This window comes from Montipora foliosa, chromosome 9 (assembly GCF_036669935.1).
Source record: "Montipora foliosa isolate CH-2021 chromosome 9, ASM3666993v2, whole genome shotgun sequence".
NCBI lineage: Eukaryota > Metazoa > Cnidaria > Anthozoa > Scleractinia > Acroporidae > Montipora > Montipora foliosa.
In genome coordinates this window covers 30,366,129-30,376,128 of record NC_090877.1, presented here as the reverse complement: position 1 = coordinate 30,376,128, position 10,000 = coordinate 30,366,129, and positions in this window count along the sequence as shown.

Below are 10,000 nucleotides of genomic sequence, written 5' to 3'. Positions count from 1 at the left end.
GCGACTCCTTCGATTTGACTACTGTCTGTTTTGCTGTTATGTGGTCTCATCGACCAATGGTCCCTTTAGAAGATTATGCCAAGCCGACCATATGGCTGATGTAAAGACCAGACCACAACACTGTGTGGTGCGATCTTTAACATCTCACAGAGTTTATGAACATTGAAGGTTGTGAGACGGGACCTGCGATTTACAGTCCTTATTTGCGAAGACTTGAAAGTCTAACCATTTGCAGATGTTATTACAAAGGCAGGACCTTCTCCTCAATTATTTTGAGACCCTGAGTGTTGCGAGTCCGTCCGGATCTCGTCCATAACAAACTGAGCCACCGGCGCGATCAAGTCTATCGACGCAGAAAAGATGTCTTCTTGTAAGGCTAAAGATGGGTTTTACTGTTAAGCCAGCTTATAGCCCCGGCGGCTAAACGATTAAACATACCGTTTGTCATCCAGCAGCGTGGTTTTCATGATCGGCTATCACACAAAATTATCGGAATAAGTGAGCCGCAATGAGGGTTTGTGTAAAATCTGGAACTCGGAACTTGGAACCCGTTTTTCCCCTTACTGACCTTACGTCACAGTTGCCGGCAAAAGCAAAAGAAACCGTGAACGAAAAACCAAAATTAATTAACAAGTAAATAACAAGTAACTTCGAACGCTTGCCGACGACTCTTCGATTAACTATCAACATTCCATTGGGTGAGAACCCCGGTGAGAACCAGAACCCGAAGTGCGCAAAGATGCCAAGTCTTACCATGTAGAAGCGGGAAACAGAAGGTGAGCGAAACAAACATCATTTCATAGTGTTTTCCCTGATTAGTAACAAGTCATATTCTAGAAAAGGGTTTTTAGGCCTAGGGTTAGACAAATGGAAGGTTTAAGGTTAAGGTTTGGGTTACTTTCGGAAAGGTAAAACAATGACCTGCAAGTACGATTGACCCGTCAAACTGAAAGTGACTTTTGTTTTAGACCCGGCTCAATCTTGGTCTTAAATTTCTGGGACACTTGATGTCCCTTGTAGGGAAAAAAAACTATAGACTTTTCTCATGAATGCTTAAAGTTATAGCGCAATCAACATTGAAAAGGGGGGAAGGGGTTGCATTTTGGGTTGGTGTCACCATCTTTTTGGCTGGAATTGTAGCTAGGCAACTAGACGTCATAATCAAGCATTACTTGATTACTCGAGGTGCAAATGCTTGGAACCAACAGTCAAATCAAATACGTGAGATAAGGGATCTTGCAAGCTTTAAACGTGCGATATCCTAGGACACATTTTAAATCGCTAGGGCACATTTTTTTACATGGCTTGTTCGTATTATTACATAGTAAATTATGTTGGTTACTAATTATTACTATTGTTTAAATTTCTTTGACATTAATTAATATTTAGCGCTAAGTTATACCTAGTGTATTAGTCGTTTTAACATTTATATCTTGTAATTTTTGTAATTTTTTTGGCATTTATATTTTGTAATTCTTACACGGCATGTCTGAAAACCAGCTTGCTGAGCCATTTACCGTGTTTTAAATAAAGTTGATTGATTGATTGATTGATTGATCTTGTCTCTTTCAACTTTGCAGTAGTGAAATGGTTTTCAGACATGTGTGACTGCTGTAGGTCAAAAATGTTCACTTACTTAAATGCTCGGCTTGCATTACAAAACTTCGGTGACTAGCAAACGTGACAATCGTGTTTTAGAATTTCAGCGGTTATGAGCAAAAAGCGTAATGCGGGCTCTCTTCGTCGTCCTCTTTCGTTTGATGATCGATCATGATGCAATGATGCCGCACGACAAATACGGTTCATGGTAGCCGCCGGGCTGGCTTTAAATGGCTTACCCTTATCCCTTTGAAGACATCGTTTTGACGTCGATAGACTTTACAGCAGCAACGAGAATGATGCCTGAAAAGGTGTAATAATAATGAGATTGTTTTGATCAGGAAAGCCATGCAATTTTGCAAAAATTTATGCAAATATAGCTTTCAACACGAAGAAAACAGTTTTCGAAGTGACTTGTACTGAATATTCACTACTTTTAATTCCGAAAAACGCCAAAAACTGTAACTCAATCTTAACTCAAACTTAACTCAATCTTAACTCAAACTTAACTCAAACTCAACTCAAACTCAACTCAGCTCGTAACTCGATGAATAGCCGATCCCATTCATGTAGGGAACAACTGATTGTTTTCAAATACTGTATGCTGTGATGTAATGTAAAAAAATTCATAGCTTTATTTCAGCAATAAACTAGGGAAGTTTCAATGAAAATTCTTAAATCTCACTGGCGATGATAACAACTGACATGTAATTTTTAAAACCCTGTTAAAACTTTAAAAATACTGGTCACATATGAGGTAGATTGACTATAAATTGACTTTAACCTTTCCAGATGTAAGTTAGTTCCCCCTTTTTGATGAGCCACCCCTCAGTCAGGTCTTATTCTTCATGAACAGGGACAGATGTTATGGACATATCCATGGGGACACCCAAAGTGGACACAGAATTAACTGATGAGGTTGGGAAGATATGCGGAAGATTTTTGATGCACTTCCGGCATTCCACTGGGAAGTCATGTGTTGAAAGCTCCTCACCATAATCCCACTCTGTAAGTGCTGCAAGATGCATTAGAGGTGGCACCTGTCCAGTGGCTCTATGCCATCCAATTGTTGTAGGCCTGAATGATCTCTGTTCTTCCAAATTTACAGTTCCTTTTGTTGAAGCTTTCCACTGAAGTTCAAACTTAGGACCTTCAGCTTTAAGAGACTGGATTGTCAGTGATGTGTCTTTGTTCAGTTTCTTTTCCTCCCAAGCTTTAGGATAGACATCCTTTCCTCTAAGGGGAGCACTGACTGCACTACCTTTTCTGATGTTGCTGAGCTTTTTTCTTGCCTCTTGGAGAAGCTCTGTGGTCAGCAGTTGACCATGATCCTTCATTCTCTGTTCATGTATCTGCCTTGCTGTCTCAGTGGTCCTACCATTAGTTTTACCACTGTGAAGTGTGTTTTCGACAAATGTTACAGACGCCTGTTTTGATAGTTCTGATAGCTTGTCATGAAGATAAAGTTGGAATAGATTAAACTGTCTTTCAGCAATTACATTGTTGACAGGAATGGTAAAAATGTGCTTGGCATAAAATTAAAAATGGTGTGGTGTCTTTGTTAATATGACAGCTTTCAGGTGATGTTGCCAGTGCATTATAAACCTCAGTTAGAAGTTGAGGTTTCTGCAGCTCCCAAATATTGGCCCATTTAACCAGCCCATTTCTGTCCTTAGACACCAATCTCTGAAGATCCTGTCCATAAACTTTTACATTGTTTTCAGATGCGTTTCCTTGATTGCTTTCAGTGGATACAAATTGTATGTCAAGGACCTTCAAAACAGATGACCAGAATGGACTTTGGAATGTTTGATCAGCTCCCATTCCAAACAGCTTGGGAAAGGATAACCACTCAGCACCATGTTCTTTAACTACTTTCAGGGCTTCTTGCAACATGGGCCTCTGCACTTCCTGGTAAAAGTGTTAAATAGCGGCTGAATCTTTCAAAGATAATTGCACTTGCTCTTCTGTTAAAGGAAAATACAGTGATGGACACAGTAACATTTTGACTGAGAGTGTTTCATTGTGCTTGAGAACAGTTGCAGGCCATAGTCGTGCCAGATATCCACTGGAAAAACCAAGTTCCTCGTCACTTGCTTGTGATGAATTAAGAGATGGGATAATGAACTTGTCAAGAAATTCAAATAAGAATTTAATTTGCACTTGGATCATTGGGCAGGAGCTCAGCTTGATGACATTTTGCCAGACTGATGAGTGGTTATCTGACTTTGGCATCCTTTCTAGTATACGCTCTGCAAGCTGAAGACAGGCTTTTCCATACTTTAAATACCATTGTAGCATCTCATGGTAATATGTCCACCTTGTGTCAATAAAGGACTGTGGAAGGGGTGGCTCTTTACTTAAAATTCCCAGTGAAACATACATTGCCTTGTACTGACTTGGGCGTTCATGGTGGAGCCAGGATATCTTGTATAATAATTGCAATATGTGGTTGTTGTTCATATCACCCTTTGCCCCAAACCCAGCCTGGCACATTCTTCGCAACATTATATTAAGTATGTGTGGGTAACAGCCCACAAAAAAACATTTCCCTGCCAAATAGTTTGGAGTTGTTTGCAATCAATCCATTTGATTTACCCTTTTGGGTAGAGGCATTGTCCCCAACTAACCTGAGACATTTGATATACCAAATGTGTCATGAACAATGTGGAAATCGACATCTGACTGGTGTTTTCCTGACCCACTAGCTACAATGCTGTTAGCAAGAACATAAGCCCTTGGCTTGTTAGTTTCATGGCACCATGTGTGCACCCCCACAAATGTGCCTTTTCCTCCCCTCCTTTGTTAGAGTCATCACTCCAAAACATGAAAATCATATTTGCTGTTTGCAAATCTTTTACACAGAATTAATTTGTCTGCCTCCCCTAAAAGAACATTCCAATCTGACAAAGTAGTTGGGGAAACAATCAGATTTTTTGGGGGACTACAATTAAACAAAATACTGAAAATTAAATGTAATGCAATTGGTGCCTTTTGGTTAGATAAAAGACATGCATGTTGTAAATATCTAATGCAAGCCATGAACATTACACTCCTATGATTTGCTCCATTTTTGCCATGGGCAAATGTATCCACAAGAGAATAACTGTTTAAAACATCTCCTTTTTGTTTGAGTTGGTTTTTCAGTTTTGTTGCAACAGATTTTGCCCCCCTTAGTTTTTTTATTGTGTCGTTTTTCTTCAAGGATGTGGTCTTCAACAATTTGTCTTGCTTTGTAACTTGTTTTGTAGGGTCAGAGTCTCTTTCTTCAAATCACTGTTCCTTCTTCGCAGAAATACTGAAAACAGGGGAAAAAGTCACACAAAAATTTTATTGACTTGTGGCTTTGAAAACAATTATTTCATTAAATTCACGTTTTGAAAAGTGTGAGCCTTAAACTCTCTTTTCTACATTTAGATGTGGCTACTTTATTTACTGATGTTTTCTTTCAACCTTGTGAAAGTTATTCGTCACTGTCGAGAACATTGGTTTTTTTTATCAATTGGAAAGGTATTTACACAGTTCTCTAAGTAAAGGTTTTGTCCTCTTGAACTCAAAATAAGCTTAAATTTATAACTCGAGAAAGGTAAGAAAAGTCTAAAAATTTAAATCTAGATCGCATTCGACATGAGAAGGACTCCTCCGCGGTCCGCACAAAATCATCTACTGTGCCATTTAAAAATATTTTTCACGTTTTTTTCCTCCGAGTAATGTTTCTTTGCGTTAACAGAATTCTGTGTTGGCATATATCGAAAATGCTTTGTTTCTTTCAGCTCTGCTACATTATTTAGTGTCCAAAATAAAAGCAAAGTCTGGATGCACAATTCGCGAATTAACACAGGATTAATATAAATAAACAGCTGCGAAATTCGCTGGAAATTATAACAAGACCTTTTACAGCGGTCAATTATTAAAACATAGTTTTAAGGCGTTTGTTTTTCAGTCTCTCTAAAGTAAAACTTTCTTTTACCCCATTTTAAGGAGATCACGCTAACGTTTTTCACCCCGCTAGCTACCCGCAAAAATGTACAAAGGATTTTCACTAGCTCCGTGCCTTTTCGTCGTGAAATTATTTTTAAAAAATATTCAACGTTGTTTCACTCAAATGTCGATGAATGTCCGTTCTGTGGTCCAGTTGAACTTAACTTTCAACCTCAAGCTTATAAAGCCTTGAAAGGAATTATAACTGTACTGAATGAACAGGCCGATGCAGGTCAGTTGTTTCACGCCAAAATTTGCGTCTGTTTACATTTTCCTTGTTGGGAAGCCCACTCAAAGCAGCCGTAATAATAAGTATGCCAATTCCAAAAAAAAAAAAAAAAAAAAGACTTGAGTTATACATTTACCCATGTTTTCCTTAACCAATGCTTACCTATACTTTTTCGAAGCGTTTGGATTGTCCTTTTGAGTCCTGCATTTTCTGATGTTAGTCGTTTACATTCACGAGAGAGTTTGTCGATCCTCGCAAGCTCGCTTGCAAACTTGAGAAAAACACTTTCCGGAGTTGCTGCCGCTGAATCCTGACCACCAACACTACAACTGTTTTCGTCTGGTTTCTCTTCTGATTTTAGTTTCTTCGCCGGCTGATATTTACTAGAAAACTGCCCGCCGATAAATTTTCTTCGCCCCATTGGCTGACATTTTTTTTTCGCAACTTTCGTTGTAAACAATCCCATACAAACTCTCTATTTCCAATATGCAAAATTTATGCAAATGCTTTGCAGCCGTATATGAGCGATTTACACTACTGTGGTACAGGCCATTATATTAAAGGAAAAATTCTTCGTCAGGAGAAGTTTGTATATCACTTTTACACAGCCTTTAATTGACCGAATGCATAAATGGCGGCAAAAATGTATTCTTTTGTTTATGTGCTTATGAGACTCACTAGCCTCGCTCTCAAGCAACCTTTCTTTTGTATTTTGTCCATGCAAACGAGGCTAGTGAGGCTAATTAGCTCCTAAACAAAAGAATGGTTTTTTGGCCGCCATTTATGCATTCGGTCTATAAAAGATAAATTTTCTTCAGCCTTTGCGATTTAATTAAAGTGCTTCTGCGACGAAAATCAGTGGGTTTTTTTACTCGATTTTTTTCACCCTTAGTTAAAGACTAGACCCTAAAGTTGACAAAAAAAGGTGTCCACAGCTAACCTGACGTTGTGATTTACATCTGTAAAGACTGCCCGAAAAGTGTACAAAAAAAGGTTTTGTGTCCGCCATTACTCGAACGACAAGTACTTGAGGCCACAATTTTGTCAAGCGGCGTTCCCCCTCCTTGACTTCTCATCATCCAGCGAAGTCTTTCTGCATGGTTTTTAGTAAATAGAGTAAGAAGAAATGTTTTTTTTCTTCAAGTTCTTCGTCTTTTTTCGTCAGAGGACGGTTCGGAGTTGAGTTCAGACAGGAGTAGTGCGATTTTCGAGGAAAGTGAGGCCAGTTTCGTACCCCATGACGAAGATTAGAGCCACTCGCAACTCAAGAAGAAGCTGCCGCCTACAAGGCAAACCATGAGAACCAAGACAGCGGTTTTTTTTTTTTTTTTTTGCCAATTATTCATGAATGGCTAAAAATTGAAACAGAAATTTTAAGCAAAGCCGTCTCAAAACCTATAGTTTGGAAACGCTACATTGACTATGTCTTTTCCCTGTGGGACATGAGTAAACCGACATAGCGACTTCCATCGAACAAGCAAATTTACATCACCCTACGATTAAATTCACGGCAGAAATATCTGCCACTGAAACTGTGTTCTAGACACACAATAGTATACAAAGGAACGAGATGCAAGGATCAAAAAACACACATGTTAAACCAACGGAGACCTTCCAATACGGATTTCACCTCTTGTCACCCACCAAGCAATAAAAGGTGAAGCTCTATGAATCCTCAAAACACACTTTCAAGGAAAACATTTGAAAATTTAAAATACATTTGCGGGATAGAGGTTACCCACACAATTTGGTAGAAAAAACTACTATCAGAAATCAAATTGACAAAGAGGGACTCCGTGCTTAAAGGAAATACCAAAACAAAAACAAAAAGCTTTTTGTAAACACAACACCAGACATCAGTGTCAAACCTGGAAACAAGTTTTACTCAGAAAATGTCAACCCCTACTTGGCCAAATCTTTAAAGAGCCACCTATTATTTGAAGTAAAAACTAACGGTAAAAAAGCGCGCGACGTTTCGACCGAACTTCGGTCAGTATCAAGCCAAAAGTGACATAAAATTTTTTTTGCTTAGTATAAATATAAAACAAAGAAGTGAAAGTATGTTAAGTTTGAAAATGTAAAAAAGGGGTGTTAAAAAAACATGCAAGAATAACACAATTCAAAATGTAAAAAACTTTCGCACAAATTGAGTTTGACTGTACATGGAGACTTGGTCTCAGTTCATTAAAAAAATAAAAAAAAAAATAAATGAGGCAGTCAAACTTGTTCTTGCACTTTTTTAAGATGGTAAAATTCTTGCTAAGATCATTTTTGCACATAAGAACGTTTCAAACGGAAATGTTTTCCAATAGAGGAAGACGCATTCTTGTGCTCGTCTACGCGTTGATGCAAATGCTGCCGCGTGTAACCAACATAACCTGCATCACACAGGTCACATTTAAATTGATAAACAAGGGATAGTTGGTCGACAATAGACGGCTTGACTTCAGACGGTTTCAGATATTGTTTGATCTTGTGGCTGACAAACGTGGGCTGGAAGCTAGGTCACTTGAATTTTCTGGCTCAGATCTCTGAGTTGCGCTCTTTCTGTAGAGTATGTGAGCACCTTATGTAGGAATGTTTGTCATGTATCATGTATTGTTCTCTTCGTATAAATTAGGTAGCCATTCGTGGTCACTAGTCCCTCTTCCACTTTGGATCCAATAAACTAATGTGTTCTCTCAAGTGTTCTCTCTTTTCTCCGAATCGACACTTAGAATATTGGCTGAAGTGACCGTCCAGCCCACTTTGTCAGCCACAAGATCAAACAACCTCTGAAACCGCGCGACGTCAAGCCGTCTATTTTCACCAACAATCCCTTGTTTGTGAATTTACACGTGACATGTGTGATGCAAGTTATGTTGGTTACACGCGGCGGCATTTGCATCAAAACGCGTAGACGAGCACAAGAATGCGTCTTCCTATTGGAAAACATTTCCGTGTGAAACATTCTCATGTGCCCATGATCTTACCAAGAATTTTACCATCTTAAAAAAGTGCAAGAAGTTTGACTGTCTCATTTATGAAATGTTTTTTTTTCATTAATTAACTGAGACCAAGTCTCATTGTTCAGTCAGACTCAATTCGTGCGAAAGTTTTTTTTTTTTTTTATTCTTGCATGTTTTTTTTTACACCCCTTTTTTACATTTTCATACTTTACATACTTTTACTTCTTTTTTTATATTTTTATACTTATGCAAAAATTTTTATCTTCACTTTTGGCTTGATAATGACAGAAGTTCGAACGAAGCGTCGCGCGCTGTTGCCCTTAGATTTTACTTCACATTGCTTTCAAAAACCTTTACTTGTAAGCACCTATTATTTCCTACAAAAAAGGGGAAAATCCTTAAAGGATCTGCTCGTTAGAGCAAAACTATAATAGGTTCTATACATGTTTTCAAACAGGAAGGGAATCAGTGTGGCCTGTAACCTCTTACGTTACTTTATCTAAAAAACGTATATTTCGCGCAAGCTCGTTCCCAGGGTCTCTCTTTGTCTTTGTCTTCTCAACGACAATGGAGACCCTGGGAACGAGGTTGATATTTCGCGTACTTGTACTTGTATTTATTTAACTCTAAAAGTTCCGTACTCTTAACCTCAACTATCCCAAAAAGTAACAAAAATATTAATGCTTATTACCCTGATGAACTGAGCAGATCTTGAAAAGCCCCCCTGGTGTTGAAGTTGGAGCTGTGAATGCGAACAAAGGCTTTCCACTTGGGCAGTTCATAATTGCTTTTGGCGTTTGCAAAGAGATTCCAATTCGCGGATTTGACTTGCTGCAGTCCTGTACAACACAGCGACAAGCCGGTATATTTGCCAATTTTTTTTTTACAAACGATGAGCATGCACAACGGGATGTTTTTCCACTTGTGGAGCTGTCACCTCGCCTGAGAGCACTTTGTTTTGATGATATGACGACGTCACGGACTCCCTGGGATCTTACTGGGACAAGTAATGGCGGACGCTCATTCACGAAAAGCATGCATCGAAAAAGCGCACTTCCATTTGGAATTCCAACTCAAATTTGGCAGGCGTAATTATTGGCCTTCAAAGGTCACGAAAAGCAAAAAAAAAAGAAAAAGTCAAAATTTCGTTTCAGAAGCACTTTAATGATACAAATTTCTCAAGAGTAGAATTACTGAGAATGTACTTGAAATTCCCGGAATTTCTAATACCAACTTTTTCTAA